Below are 16,995 nucleotides of genomic sequence, written 5' to 3'. Positions count from 1 at the left end.
ACAATTTAACCCTTAATGATAGCAACAAAAAGCTACAGCCATACAGTCATAAGTGGAAAGAGATTGGTGATGGAAACGATGAGAAGATTAATAGTAGTGCAGATTTAGTAAATCGTTTGACAGTGTTGAGGGAATTATTTGTTTAGCAAAGTGATGGCCTTCAGGAAAATAGAGCATTTGTGTTCTGTTTATGCCTGGGAAAGATGCACATATTAATACAGTAACATTGAAGTAAAAAATTCCAGACAAAGGAAGAAGGAAGATGGAAAAAGAGAAAATGGGGAAGAGAGAATGGGAACAGAGAAAAAGGAGGAGGAGGAGGAGAACAAAGGGAAAAAAAGGAGAAAGAGAACTTTCAAGAAATTTGGAAACAAATTTAGGACCCCTAGTTAATATCCACAAATATCTTCATGGCTGTACCCATCTCAAGTCCAGAGAGTCAATATAGCTAACGCTTTCTAAGGAAATCAGGTATTTCATGATAGTTCTTCTGTAGGAACTAGGAGTATGTGTCCCATCGCCCAAGCCAAATTGGCAAGGGACAGCCATTCTCACTGCCCATAGGGGAAAAGCATGACCTTTTCAACCACTGCCCCTCTTTCCTAAAGCAGCATTCTCAGAGATTTGACTTGTTCCCATACTGTTCAGCTTCAGAAAAGGAAGTGAAAACTGATTACTTCATCTAAAAAAGGAAAAGAGAGAAAATGAGAGAGATTATTTATAAGTATGAGCATTGATTATATTAGTTATTATAATATTCAATAAAATAAAAATACAATATAATTACTCTTAATGGCTATTTAATTTGCCAGATTTTTGCAGGCAAAAGGGCTTGTTCTGATTGATTATGGGTGGAACCCCTGAACTCCATTTTTCTGCTATCTAAAATAAGTGAAAGATAAATGCTAATGAATGTAGTGGATATTCTTCTGAATAAAACAAATGTGAGATTGTATAGAATATTTCAGAACATCTCTCAGATACACACTGGATTTTTTTAAAATATAAAGCATAATTAATATTAACACCTGCAGAGGATGAATGAACAAATATTCCGCTTCTTACTTCATTGCTTTGGTTTTCGGGCCCCCACATTCTTCTATTTTGCATCTTTTGGAAAACAGAAGGTGTTTCCATGGTGACAAATAGATGTTACATTTATTTACTGGGCAACCAGGAATGACAATGTCAGCAAATGACATTTTCTGTTCTTTTCTCTCTTTTCCAGCTGAGATTTGTTTTAGTTAATGAAATTGGCAACAGAATGGGCAGCTATTTTTTTTTTCCTTCCTTCTTGGAGGGGTAAAAATAAGCAGCAGTTAATCTGCCTCTGTAATTCTCAGAACAACACTTTGGAACCTCTGGCTCCATTCATTATGCAAATAGCTATTGGGATATGCAGATGTCGACTGCAAAGTGAAAAGTAAATTTCAGTTTTTACTCAAGGGAAATGATGGGAATACTTTTTGCCTTCATTCCTGCTCCTTAACTTTCACAGGGCTGACATTGTAAAGAGTTACATTGTCCATCTGAAAGATTGGTTAAAAATCTTCTGTGCCTTTGCATGCAGATTGTGGTGTGTGTGTGTGGGGGAAGGTACTTCAATGCAACACATTCTTTAAGAGGAATAGCCTTTTAGAACCTCTCAGTAGTTCAAAGAATAAAAATGACATTTGGAGAATTTGAAGGAGTGCTTTGGTAAGGTGATATTTCTTATGGTCCTTAATCTCCTTCAAATTTGTTTCAGAAATATTTCATAGATATTCATAGGAATCAGTTTTACATCTAGAACCTCTCCTGCTCAAAGGGAGAGTGTCATACATGTCAAAAGCTGCAAAGGTGCACCAAAAATTTGCTGCTTTTTATCTGTGTTGTGTGTGTGACATGCATGTTAAAAGACGGTAAGGCTTTGGAGATCGTCAAAGCCACCATGTTGATTCTTTTGATCCTTATGGATGCCCCTATTTATATCAACTCATATTGATATTTCACAGAGAAGGCATTATATACATGCCTCATTGAATTCTACAAAATACAAAATACAAGGGGCCGTAATAGCTCAAGCTGTTAGAGCCTGTTATTAGAACACAGTAGCCTGCAATTACTGCAGGTTCAAGCCCGGCCCAAGGTTGATTCAGCCTTCCATCCTTTATAAGGTAGGTAAAATGAGGACCCAGATTGTTGGGGGGCAATAAGTTGACTTTGTAAAAATATACAAATAGAATGAGACTATTGCCTTATACACTGTAAGCCGCCCTGAGTCTTCGGAGAAGGGCGGGATATAAATGTAAACAAAATAAAAAATAAAAAAATACAGATAGTCCTCATTTGGCAGGCAGAACTAGAACAGGCAACTTGGTCTTTAAGCAATGTGATCACTAATTGAAACCCTAACTGTGGCTATGAGCTTAATTCAGCTTTTCTTTGCTTTACAGACCTATGAAGGTTATAAATATGAAGATTTATCATAAAGTTACTTCATAACTTTAAATGGTTGTTAAACAAGGCAGTGATTAAACAAGGACTGTCTGTAAATTTTGGATATCCTCATTGCCCTCCTTATACTGACAAATTTGACAGTGATTGATAAGCTAGTGAGATAACATGAAAATTTCCAACTGATCAGAGAACATCAACAATAAACAATTAAATGTTTAAATTTCTGCTTGTGTAGGTAGGAATGGTTGCCAGTTTAGCTGGGACTGAGACTGTTTTCCAGAAGGAAGACTCAGATTAATACTGACAATCTGATAGGAACAAGGTTTCAAGAAATGAGGCAGGATGGAAAACTCATAGATAGAATTCAAAGCAGTGAGGCAGAGATAGCAATGGGCACATATGAAAGTATTAGGAGATGAAATTCTGATGAAAAGTTTTGGAACTATGGAACAAAACTTATTCTCTTAAATATTGAAATAACATGTTATTAGTGTTGATTTAAATCCATACAAAGTACGTGTGCAAATTTCTCCTGGGAAACAAAATAATGTTTTCCTCTTAGAGTCCAAATTCAAATTTTCATTAAGTGGAAACTCAGCAGATAATCTTCCCATTCCAGTAATCTCAGTTCCAAATATATTATAAAACCTCCCATCTTAATCTATTGCAAAACTGCAAATAACAGCTCTTCCAATGAGAATCAGAACCATAAATATCAAATGAAATACATCTTCAGGCATCAGGGGCCATTATTAAGTCTGTAACCTAGGCACAAAGCCAAAATAGCTGGGTGATGCAATTTGACATAAAACAACACATTCCAGTCACCTTCTCATCCTTATGTCTGTTTCATTTTGGTTTGACAGCAACTTGATTTTAAATGGCAACCACTTCATAATTTCCTCATCATGGGTCCTGATTCCCTTAGTGTAATTACTAGCATGCCAAGGGGTTTCATATGCTGTGAATTCCAGGTATTTCCTTTGTTTTCTTTTCATATTTCAACAGAAGCTGCGACATCTTAAGCATCATTTCACCATGAACCTGGAACCATGGGGGGTAGCAAAAATGCCACTCCTTGTGAAGAGAAGGGGATGGAAAAATGACCTACCTCCATATGTCTGCATCCCTTATTCAGTCTCTAATTCTTTCTAAGAACTTTTAACTTGCTTCTACAGCCTTGCTATTTAACCATGGCCAATTCTTGTCTCTATAATATTTCCACTATGCACCAGAGGAAGAATTTATAGTAGTAAATAGAGCACCTTCCAGGCTACTGATCTTTATGATTATATTAATTATATTATCAATTATATTAATTATATTATCAATTTTCAGCAAATGAACCAGCAAACATGTGGAAAACTCTTAAAAATATCACCGGCTATGGCAAACCTCCTTCCCAGGCTGAACGTAATCAACAACTGGCAGATGACCTGAATGAGTTTACTGCAGGTTTGAAAGGAAACTACAGCCACCTATCTCCAAAACCCCCATCTCAGACACACCAACAACAGCCAAGCCTCCTACAACTGACCCCATTTCATTGGGTTCACAAGGACCTATTTCACAGACAAAAGCCAGGAAAAGCTCCAGGCCCAGACAAGATAACTCCTTCTTGCTTAAAAGTCTGTGCTGACCAATTGGCCCCCATCTTCACCCATATTTTCAATAAATCACTAGAGATGTGCTATGTTCCTTCTTGCTTCAAACGCTCTACCATCATCCCAGTGCCGAAGAAGCCCACCATCAAGGAACTGAATGACTACAGACCAGTTGCTCTAACATCTGTAGTCATGAAAACCTTTGAAAGGCTAGTGCTTTCCTACCTGAAAACCATCACGAATCCGCTCTTAGACCCCTTGCAATTTGCATACCGAGCAAATAGATCAACAGATGATGCTGTTAATATGGCTCTGCACTACATCCTACAACATCTTGAGTCTCCAAAGACCTATGCAAGGGTCCTTTGTGTAGACTTTAGTTCAGCATTCAATACCATCATTCCAGACATTCTTCTAACTAAGCTAAACCAGCTACAGGTACCGGAACAGACTTGTAAGTGGATCACAAGCTTCCTAACAAACAGGAAGCAGCAGGTGAAGCTAAGCAAGATCACATCAAATACCTGTACAATTAGCATAGGGGCCCCCCAAGGCTGTGTGCTCTCCCCACTTCTCTTCTCTCTGTATACCAATGACTGCATCTCCAATGATCCATTTGTTAAGCTACTGAAGTTCGCAGATGACACAACAGTGATTGGTCTCATTCGAGACAATGACGAATCCACATATAGACGAGAGGTCGAACGACTAGCCTTGTGGTGCAACCAAAACAATCTGGAACTGAACACACTCAAAACCATAGAAATGGTGGTAGACTTTAGGAAAAACCCTTCCATACTTCCACCTCTCACAATACTTGACAACACAGTATCAACAGTAGAAACCTTCAAATTTCTGGGTTCTATCATATCGCAAGATCTCAAATGGACAGCTAACATCAAAAACATCATTAAAAAAGGACAACAAAGAATGTTCTTTCTGCGCCAACTCAGTAAGCTCAAACTGCCCAAGGAGCTGCTGATCCAGTTCTACAGAGGAATTATTGAGTCTGTCATTTGCACCTCTATAACTGTCTGGTTCGGTTCTGCAACCCAACAAGAAAAACACAGACTTCAGAGGATAATTAGAACTGCAGAAAAAATAATTGCTACCAACCTGCCTTCCATTGAGGACCTGTATACTGCATGAATCAAGAAGAGGGCCGTGAAAATATTTGCAGATCCCTCGCATCCTGGACATAAACTGTTTCAACTCCTACCCTCAAAACGACGCTATAGAGCACTGCACACCAGAACAACTAGACACAAGAACAGTTTTTCCCCGAAGGCCATCACTCTGCTAAACAAATAATTCCCTCAACACTGTCAGACTATTTACTGAATCTGCACTACTATTAATCGTTTCATAGTTCCCATCACCAATCTCTTTCCACTTATGACTGTATGACTATAACTTGTTGCTGGCAATCCTTATGATTTATATTGATATATTGATCATCAATTGTGTTATAAATGTTGTACCTTGATGAACGTATCTTTTCTTTTATGTACACTGAGAGCATATGCACCAAGACAAATTCCTTGTGTGTCCAATCACACTTGGCCAATAAAATTCTATTCTATTCTATTGATACAGAGGCAAATCCCTCTGTCAAAGGGCAAGGTACCAGACCAACAGGTAAGTATCCAGTTGTCCCACATATTGTTTGGATCTATTGCTAATCAAGTTGCAAATTTGATTAATTGCAGATTAGAGTGAATGTAGATATCAAGTTAGCCTTATGAATTGGTCTGAAGTGTAATTATTACAGTAGGTTATTATAGAACTGATTGATTATCCTAAATATGATACTGCAATTAATTTTAGATGGTTCTTAATGGAATTATGATAGGAGGCTCCTTTTGATGCTAAAATATAAAACTTATACCTGAGAATACTTTGGTTTTATATTGTAGTAATTTAAATTGCTTTCAATATACTATTATATTATGGATATGTAGGTTGCAATTCTGACAATCACAACTAGCCAATTTCCAAATAATCTCAAAATAATTTTCCATATTGCATGTGAATAATCCATATTCACAAAAGAATCCATATCCACAAGTGAGTTATGGCCCTTGATGACATGAAGAATTAGATTACTCAGGCCTTCTTTTCTGAAGATGTAGATTTGGATGCATTTTTAAAATTAAGGGGAAATTTTTTAAGGAGAAATTTGAAAACCAAGATGGGAGAAGAATCTCAGTTTTTTAATTCATATATAAAGCTATGCATGAAGAGTAATATTGTTTTTATGCTATCCTTGTAATTTACTGGACAATCCGTGGCCTGTTAGTCAATGTTTCAGAGATATTTTTTTTTTACTGAAAGAGAAATAGAATGTCCAAGGGCAGGCAAAAAAGCAATGGGAGCAAAAGTGACTTCTGATTTCCCACTGGTTTCCCTACTGAGTTTCCTTGTGGGAATCTGGTAAGGGGCATTGAAACTATCCCCTTCCCTTCCCCTTCCATTTTCCCTTCCCTCTTCTTTCCTACAATACCCTACCCTATCCTTTCTGTCATATTAGCAAGTGGCTGCTGTTGAGTGGAGAAGAGAAGGAAGGATTGTAAGATTGGCTGGAAGCTATTGTGGAATGTTGCAAATGAAGATCACATGACTACAGCAGTTGCACAGCAGCAGCCAATAGCACTGGAACAGCCACAACTTGCCCAAATTTCATTTCCTCAGGAGTCAGGAGTCCCAGATTTTGGATATATTCTGTAAGTTACCTCATTTACGGTACCTTGGTTCATAAATTGTTGCCCTATAGTTTACTGTTTCACCCAGTTAAAGGTCATGGGAAGGAGAGTTTTAGTAGTAAATAGATAATATAAATTCTTTGCAGCATTTCTTTCAAGATACTAGCTATCTGCAGCAGATCACCATCCTGTAATTTAAACAGAGTGTTGCATTTTCTTTTGCAAATTTTCTGGAAAGTTGTCAGCAAGTTCACTTTGATCTGAGCAGTTCTACAATTTTTCAACATTTAATGTTTGGTTTTCCAATATTTAATGTTAGTAAAGTCTTCATGTATTGTATTTTCTTCTTTTGGAATAAAGTTTGGTTATGTTTATCTCAAAAGAGATTAGTCTACCTTCCAAGGATTGGAAGAAAGAATGAATAATCTAATCACAACTTCAGTTTACATTCCAGAAGGTTGCATAATTTTAATATCTCATTTTTAATTGTCAAAAAGGCAGAACAGGTTTTAAGCCCTATGTCTCACAGACTCTGGAATTAGAAAAATGTCGTCAGGTAAGGTATTCTCCGGAAGATAAGTGGTGGCAACAGAAACTAAAAAACAACAGTCCCAAAATAGGAGAGAGACAGGATGTGAATATCCAGAAGGTTTTTGGAAGAGGGAATTGAGATGTAATTTGGAAACACTTTACAGGCACAACCGTTTTCTACACATATGTGGCAAAAAATGTTTTGATTTCAATTTTTTTTTCATTTCTAGCCCAATATATGTCAAGAATGGTTGATTTATGGGATAGGTCAGCTCCAAATGTAATGGGAGGATTTTAAAGCATTTGTAAGAAACACTCTACATGGCTCAATGTTAGGAATAGTGGATTCTATAGATATTTAAGAAAATTATTTAATACTTGTATGGCTACTTAATCTCTGGGTGGCTCACAATATACAACATATAAAAACTAAACCCAAAAAAACCCCAAAAACCAAAAAACAACTAAAACCCAGGACCACATTCATGCAATCCACAACACTCTCTGGATTCATCCTAACCCAATGCTTAGGGAAAACAACATCGTTTCATGACTTTCTGGAAGTTTGAAAAGATAGGAACCTGCTGGATCTTAAGAAGAAAGTTTTTCTATTGAGCAGTAGCTACCATGGAAAAGTCACACTCCTAGGTGCTGCCAAATGGTACCATATACGGAATGGAACTAAAGAATAGAACCTATTCTATCCAATCTGGTGGGACAGGCAGTCCCTTAAGTAATCATGTAAGACTTAAAAAGGTGATATTCTGCTTCTTTAATTGCGCCTGTAAGAAAACTGGATATCAGTGCACACACGGAAAAGAGATATATCATGGACAAACCTAAAGATGCATAGCATTGCGCATGACCCAGTATTCTGGACTAGTTGCAACTTCTGGGAGATCTTCAAGAGTAGCTTTATATAGAATGCATTGCAGTAATGCAATTGAGAAGTAACCAAGGTGAGTGACAGTGATCAAAGCCTCCTGGTCCATGACAGGATACAACTGGCAAACAACATGGATCTGTGCAAAAAACCCCTAAGCCATGGTTGCTCAAACATAAGCCATGACTCTAAGAAGACACCCAAATTGTGCACCAGTTCAGACTGGGCAACTGCCACCCTGTCTAGACTTAAAAAATAATACATCAGCAAACTCCAAGGAACCGAAAACCCAAAGCTACTCCATTATGCCAAGGTGTAACATTGGTAAAATCTCAAGAAGGCAGTGTTTTGTGTGGGGCTGTGCATATTCTGAATATGATTCAGAAGTATATCGTCTGATATTCATTAAAACAATTAAGACTTATTTCAGGCATGCATGTATAAAATGACATACTATAGCAAAGAGATCCTAAGCATGCACATAAACAGTACTCTGCTTTTTGTTTCAGGGAAAGGGGTAGCTTGTTTATACATTTCTAGCATTTAATTTATTTGATTTTTAGATACCCTGAGTACAATATTAATAGAATGATATGGTATAAATTGAAATGTTGATAATTATAAAGCACATGGCCAATGCTGGAGTAAAGAACTTGCAATTGCAGCCTCAGTGGTATGAAGCAAGCTTTTAGATTCTGTTAAGAAAAGGAAGGTTGTGACATTTTGTTTCATTTTGGAGAGTTAATTCTCATTCAACAGTGTGTCATCCTGTTTTGCTGACAAGTTGATCAATTTTCTCTTGCTTGCTGACATTTGGAACCAATGTTTCTTATGCTACACAGATGCCAAGAGCCTAGGCAACATCATAACTCAGTTGCAATGCTGTGGACTCTGGAACTGGGCACATTTTTTATTTCAGGTGTTTTAAAGGAAAAGCAACTCAGCTGTACCTAAGAGCATGAATTTAGGCTACCTCTATAAGAACATTGCTGCAAATCATGATTTAGTAATCATGTGGACTCAATAATATTTTTTGCTTTTAGAGTAACTACTTTTGTCCATATATTAAGTCCTACCCTACTTTTGGTGGCTATAATTTGTAAATCGTTTGTCAATATTTAATTTAGTAACATGTAGGAGAAGTGGCAGAGCCTGGGGGTAAAGTCCAGAGAGGAATCAGTCTAGAGTCTCTACATTGCCACAAGTGGGCTAAATTCAACCCATCTTGAATTCCATTAACCTTTGTCTAGCACCAAAATAGCTAACCATTAGTTGACTGTGCATTACTATCCTGTGCATAGGCATGAGCAATAAATCAGCTTAATTGGAAATTAACATGTGGCCCTGGTCTTTTGCACCTGACATAACATCTGTGGCTTCCACTAAGTTAATCATCTACAGCTCCATCATGTAGAGTTGATATGCTCATAATAAAACATACAAACAAAATACACAGTGGATATATAAATAATATATAAATATATTATAAATATATAATATAAAGTGGATAGATTTTACACTAAAGAGGAAGAAATCCAGAAATACTCTTATGCTATAGAAACAGATAACATTTTTCATTATTTCTTTTCTTCTTTGTTTAACGCCTTACAAAAACACATTGCTAAAAATGGGAACAAGAGTTAAATAAAAATTGTATATACTCTTTTAGTTAATTAGCTATAAGTGTAGAAAATTAATACAATGTGTTTTACTTTAATATAGTTACATTTATAGTTGCCAGTAAAAGTAAATTTGCAAAAGTTTATTTATTTCTTAATTTACAAAATTACTAAAAATAAGAACTGCTTGAACAAGATAATTAGCAAATATGTGATGTGCATTATTACATATTGTGGATGTACTTATAACAATAATATTGTCCAAGATGTAATTTAGTGATACTTTCTATTTACATTTATTAGCATGATGCAATTGTGGAACTAACCTAGGGCAATTTTGCAATACAACTGGCATTTACCTGCCTCAATGAACAATTCTTGCTCAGTTCACGATAAGATTCTTAATCTCACAAGGCTACAGTAGTGGAAGATAGCAAGATTATTCTCTTTCTGAAATATCAGTTTAATTTACTTTCCATTAAACCAATTTATTTCCATTCTACTTTCCCATTTGCAAATGGTTTTTCTCTTCCTTCTTTCTGTTTTTTCTTTCATTTGTAGACCCATTTTTGAAAAGTTATATATGTCTTTTATTCCACCACAGCAGTTGGCCGATCTGAGCAGTCTTTTCTGAGTTTACAAGCTAAATAGAACTTAAAAAGAAAGGCCAGCAGGAAACCATTTCAAAAGAAAATAGTGAAAAATCATTTCTAAATTACTGCTCATATCACAACATGGACATATCTATCAGGGATGACATTCAATTTTTTCCCCTACTGGTTCTGTGGGCGTGGCTTGATGTGAGGGTCCTGTGATGCCCATGATTACTCAATCACATGACCACCCACCAAGCCACACCCTCAGAACCTGGTAGGAAAAACGTGGGTATGAGCACGAGAAGGGCTCATAGTGAATTCTGTGGCAGAGAGAATCTGAACTTTTCTCCCTCCATTCATAGTGGAGCTGCTGCTTCCTTTATGGTCTCTCCCAGCCCCCTCCCTCCTGGGGGTCGAAGTAGCTTAAAGGGACAGGCTGCAGCAGCTCCGCTGTGAATGCAGGGAGAAAAGTCTCACTCTATAGGGTGGGGGTAGATGGGTGGGTCAAGCAGCTGGAAGGGTGAGTGAGTGGCCGGAGGGGTGAATGGCAACTGAGTGGATGTGGGCAGGACCAATCAGGGGTGGTTTTTACCAGTTCGGTGAACTGATTCAAATAATCCCTACTGGTTTACCAGAGCCTGTCTGAGCTGGTCGAATTTCACCCCAATGTCTATGAAATCACTATGAGTCAAACTTGAGATGAAAGCTATTTACTAAGTCACTTTTGGGGCTCTCTTAATTGAAAAAAACCCCACAAAGCTCCTAAAGAGATTACTAATGTTCCAAACTTAATTTATATGCCAAATTAATAATGAGAAAAATCACAGCAGTATAGCAAATCAAAATTAAAAAACTAAGTATTTGAGTAATATATGATTTGAAAAGGGTGTTGAGGGCTGCTGAAATCTGGCAAAGATCAGTATTTGCAGCCCTGCCCTTCAAGATATACATTTAATATAATGTATGCAGCCCTGCCCTTCAAGATATACATTTAATATAAAGGCTGAATATGAATGTAATACACGATGTTGCAGGAACTGTAAATTGATACACTGCTCGTATAAGCAATATATTATTTGATTCATAAGGTTTCTGTAAAAAGGCAAATGAAATTGACTTCGAATCAGGCAATTAAAATTGACTGATTTTTGTCATTCAGAACCATTTAACTAACTTGGAAAAAGTTGCCTTGAAACAATTCAAAGCCAACTCAGCTAACATAAAGATCATTGTGTCAACAGCTTAGGCCTTTTCCATGACAAATGTATGGACATTAATTAAGAGAAAAATGTTCTGCATTTTTATAATATATGGCAACATTATGCCATATAATATATGGCAACATTATAGTATTTTAAAATGCTTACAACAGCTAACGAATCTATTTCCTAGGTATAAAAATAACTACTATATCATTTTTATAAATCTGATGTTCCTACATTTGAGTAACAGCATGCTAGCAATTGTTCTTTGGAAAATGCTTTTGTATTGATTCTGCAAGAGGGTACTTTCAAAGTTACATCTGGAAAACCAATTTTCAGCTTAGTGCTAGTTAAGATAAAATATTGACATGGTGATTTAATTATTGACTTAATATCCCAAGTTAAAATTACCAAAGATTACATATTTTACAATAAATTTATTCCCACAAACTCTAATAAGAACTTTCCAAATTACAAATGAACATACTTTTATAGTCTTCAGTAAGAATGATTTATTCTTATTGAATTATATTGCTTGTTTAAAAAGTCTCCTCAAACATAGAAGGAACTTCTCAGAAAGAATTAAAAGATATTTTTCAAACATGTTGTTACTAAACAGTCTATAACTGCAATCTGGAGTGGAGAAATAAAGAAGTAGGATATCTTTAAGCCTTTTGGCAATTAATATTTTTGATTCCATTCTGGAATGAAAGCCATTATCGTCTTTTATGGACAGGGGCTTTTCTTACATTTATCTGAGCAAATAAGATTTTGCAGATTTTTCTTGTCTAAATTGGAGGAGGCTATAATAATATTGTTTTGTACCACTGTATCCTTCCTTATTGCACCCTTCTCCAAATGCTAGGCTGCTTCAACATTTCTCAGAGAATATATCTGAACCTATCATGATTCATATTTATAACAGCAGATAATAATAGACCCACGTACATACTCTAGTTAATGCAGATGGAGATATTTTTTTAACCATAGTTTGTTGAATTAGTGTAGCAGGCGGCTGAACTAAAAGACCTCCAAAGTTCCTTCCAGCTCATTCATTCTAAAAATCCTGATCACAGGATGTGGACAGGCAGAGCCAGGAACAATATCTTTGAAAAAATATATTTAAGTTGTTACTTAGTTAAGTTGATAATCAGATGGATCTTCCATAAAATGCAGCTAGTTACAGTACCACTCTATGCTATGTAATAAACAATTCTGGATTTCCCTGACACATTAAGCCAAAAAAAAGCAAACGATGTTTGGCTTACTGGTAACTTGATTGTTTAAAAAGTCTCCTCAAACATAGAAGGAACTTCTCAGAAAGAATTAAAAGATATTTTTCAAACATGTTGTTACTAAACAGTCTATAACTGCAATCTGGAGTGGAGAAATAAAGAAGTAGGATATCTTTAAGCCTTTTGGCAATTAATATTTTTGATTCCATTCTGGAATGAAAGCCATTATCGTCTTTTATGGACAGGGGCTTTTCTTACATTTATCTGAGCAAATAAGATTTTGCAGATTTTTCTTGTCTAAATTGGAGGAGGCTATAATAATATTGTTTTGTACCACTGTATCCTTCCTTATTGCACCCTTCTCCAAATGCTAGGCTGCTTCAACATTTCTCAGAGAATATATCTGAACCTATCATGATTCATATTTATAACAGCAGATAATAATAGACCCACGTACATACTCTAGTTAATGCAGATGGAGATATTTTTTTAACCATAGTTTGTTGAATTAGTGTAGCAGGCGGCTGAACTAAAAGACCTCCAAAGTTCCTTCCAGCTCATTCATTCTAAAAATCCTGATCACAGGATGTGGACAGGCAGAGCCAGGAACAATATCTTTGAAAAAATATATTTAAGTTGTTACTTAGTTAAGTTGATAATCAGATGGATCTTCCATAAAATGCAGCTAGTTACAGTACCACTCTATGCTATGTAATAAACAATTCTGGATTTCCCTGACACATTAAGCCAAAAAAAAGCAAACGATGTTTGGCTTACTGGTAACTTGATTGTTTTTAAAAAGCACATTCATTTTCAAAAGCAACACTTACAACTTCCCATGCCTACAAGCTGCAATTTCTTTTCAAAGTCAGTGTAAACAAATTTACACACACACACATACTTTTGACTATATTTAGTACCATTCAAAGATAGGATAGATAGGATGTATGTATGTGTGTATGTATGTATGTATGTAGGGATGCGGTGGCTCAGGGGCTAGGACGTTGAGCTTGTCGATTGAAAGGTCGGCAGCTTAGCGGTTCAAATCCCTAGTGCTGCCGTGTAACAGGGTGAGCTCCCATTACTTGTCCCAGCTTCTGCCAACCTAGCAGTTTCAAAAGCATGTAAAAATGCAAGTAGAGAACTTCCGGTATGGCTCCGCTTCATGGAGAGCAGCTATGATTTAGCTGCTAACTCCCTAGTCAGTAAGAGCTGTCAGGACATCGTAAATCTGGGTCCGACAGCTTGGAATTCTCTCCTTCGGGCAAAGAAGGAAAGATGAGCATTCAGGTTTGAAGTTGAGACACCCTAATAAGCTTCAAAGGCTTACGGGGAGATCTCCTTCCATAGCCTGATAAGCTCCTGGCTAGGCGAGGCTTCTGCCTTTATGGCGGACAAACGAAGCGTCCAATTTCCACGACTGGAGTTGATTTATGATGGACTGTAACGTGGACGGAGCAGAAACTGGAGTTTTAACATTTGTTTGTAAGAAGACTGCAAGCCCCTGAGGATATATTTGCTGCGAAGATAGGAGAGAAGAAAGCAAATGGCGGTTTTGTGGAATGTGTATATTGAAAACGAAAGTTAAAAAAATGCTTACTAACAGCTAGTGTCGAAATAGAAGATATATAGGAATGACTAAATGGAAGAAACGAGAATCTTATGATTTATATTTTTTTCTTCTTCTTTGGGATTATAGTGATTTAGAAGAAAAGTTTTTTGAATTTTTTTTTGAATTTTTTTCTTCTTCTTGGTCCATTATCAAGCTATATATATATATATATATATATTAAAAAATGGCTTTTAAGCAAATAGTGCCAAAAGTCATTAAAAACTTTGAAATTTCTTCAGCTCAGATTCAAAAATTAAAAGAAGAAATTAAAAAGGAATTAAGAAATTTTTTACAGGAGTTTTTGGAGAGTCATTTTTTAGAAATAGATCAAAAATTTGATGAAATAGAGAAAGAGATGTTGGATTTTAAGGAAGTGGTGGAAGAGCAGAAGAGGGAAATGAAAATGGTAAAGGATGCAATTGCACAAATATTGAGCTCTTGTATTCAGATGGAGGATGATTTTGCAGAAATTAATAAAGCTAATTTAGAGTTGCAAAGGAAAATAGAAGAAACTCAAAAAAATCAAAACAATTGGAACTTAGATAATAAGATGGAAGATATACAGGCAAAGGTAGATAGGGCAGATGAAGAAAGAGTAATATTACAATATAGATTAATGGAATATGCTATAAGGGTGAGGGGGTTGAAACAAAATAGGAAGGAAAATTTAAAGGAGATTTTTACGCAAGCCTTTGCTCAGATAAAGGGTGTGGAGCCAGAAGATTTTGAGACTAATATTGAAAGAATTTATCGTGTTAATTCTTGGTGGGCAAGACAAAATAGAGTACCGAGGGATGTGGTTATTTATTTTACAACTAAAAGGTTAGGTATGAAATTTTGCAAGCCTTTTATAAAAATAAATTCAAATATTGGGACAAGATATAAAATGATGAAGGAAATTCCTCCTAAAATGTTAAGAAAGAGAAGAGAATTTGCTTTTTTAGTGGATGAGTTTAAGAAACATCAGATATATTTTAGATGGGAAGTCCCAATGGGTTTGTCAGTGAATTTTAGAGGCAGAAAGTATTTTCTTAATTCAGTTATGAAAGCGAGACATTTTTATATTAATGTTTTAAAGAGTGGGAATCCTTTGTTGTTAGATGCTAAGTTAATTGGTTTGGAAATGATGGAAAATAGAATGGGAGAGGGGAGGAATGTTTAAGATGTGAATATGATGATTATGGTTAATTTTTGGAATTGATTTGTTTAGGATATAAATTATAGGATTTTGTTATTTGCTATTCGTATGGTATAAATCTATGGGATGATATTATTCAATTGTGAAGGATGGAAAGTGAAATTTATGAATTTAGATAATGTGGATGTAATGATTTTAACTGCTTACTGTTATATTGTGGATGAATACTATATTTGAGAGATTTTATTTGAAATGATATTTGATTGATGGAGTAGTATTGGAAGATTGGATATTAAATCTTATGACAATTGAAGAAATATATAAGTGATGAAAATTTGAATTTGAGAAGCTGGATTGTAAATTAAGAAATGGACTTATGAAATTTGAAGGAATATACAAGTGGCTGAAAAAAAATTGAACTTTAGAAGATGGACTAATTTTTAAAATGGACTGTAAGAAGAACGGACATTAAATGTTATGGCAATTGAAGAAATATATAAGTGATAAAAATTTGAGTTCGAGAAGATGGACAGTAATTTGAGAAATGGACTTATGAAATTTGAAGGAATATACAAGTGGGAAAAAAATCGAATTTGAGAAGATGGATTAATTTTAAGATTGGACTGTAAGAAGAAGTAATATGTGAAGTTGGTATTGCTTCTCTTCTTTTCCTTTTTTTAAAATTATTCTTTCCTATCTTTTTATTTTTATTGTGAGGGGATCTAAAGTTTTAAATTTTTAAAGGTGGGAGGTTATGTATATTTTGTATACGTTAGATTGTGATTGTTGGTCATAATACCCGGTATTTGCTCTGGGAAGTCTGGGGTGGGGGAAGGGAAGGGGGAGGAAATGATACATGGATTGATTATTAATGTACAGTAATTTTTGAAGATATGAAATTAAAATTTTTTAAATGATATTGGGGATGCTCGACTGCCATTTCAGGAAGAAAAGGAGAGAGGAGTAGAAGGAGGGAAGAAAGTAGGTAGGAATGAGTAGAGAAGGAGGAGGGGAATAAGAAGGTTAGATAGGGTGGAAGAAGGGAGGAGTGGAGAAGGAGGAGAGGAAGTAGTAAAGTGAAGCAGATGAGGATGGATGGGAAAGTAGTAGAGGGTAGAGAGGGAGGTTGTGAAGAAAGGAAGTGGCAATCGGGCAGGCCTGAATCAGTAATAAATAAAAATTTAATGATTAATGATGGATAATAGTTTGTACATAAATATGATGTTTGAAAATGGAAATAAAAATTATTTATAAAAAAAATGCAAGTAGAAAAAATAGGGACCACCTTTGGTGGGAAGGTAACAGCGTTCCGTGCGCCTTTGGTGTTGAGTCATGCCGGCCACATGATCACGGAGATGTGTTCGGACAGCGCTGGCTCTTCGGCTTTGAAATGGAGATGAGCCCCCCCCCCCAGAGTTGCGAACGACTAGCATG

The 16,995-nt window shown here is 35.9% G+C and overlaps 1 protein-coding gene and 1 long non-coding RNA gene across 2 annotated transcripts in view; one reads left to right on the top strand and one right to left on the bottom strand.

Moving 5' to 3' along the window:
• Positions 1–16,995, bottom strand: part of NPVF (neuropeptide VF precursor) — a 128,153-nt gene that overhangs the window by 77,077 nt on the left and 34,081 nt on the right. The window lies entirely within an intron of this gene.
• The window catches only part of LOC131197560 (uncharacterized), a 72,943-nt gene continuing 61,969 nt past the window's right edge, over positions 6,022–16,995 (top strand). Inside the window, exon 1 of the long non-coding RNA XR_009154985.1 lies at positions 6,022–6,766. This is a non-coding gene — a long non-coding RNA (uncharacterized LOC131197560). The remainder of the gene's footprint in view (positions 6,767–16,995) is intronic.

This window comes from Ahaetulla prasina, chromosome 4 (assembly GCF_028640845.1).
Source record: "Ahaetulla prasina isolate Xishuangbanna chromosome 4, ASM2864084v1, whole genome shotgun sequence".
NCBI lineage: Eukaryota > Metazoa > Chordata > Lepidosauria > Squamata > Colubridae > Ahaetulla > Ahaetulla prasina.
Note: the sequence above shows the minus strand (reverse complement) of the source record. Positions and strands in the feature narration are given on the sequence as shown.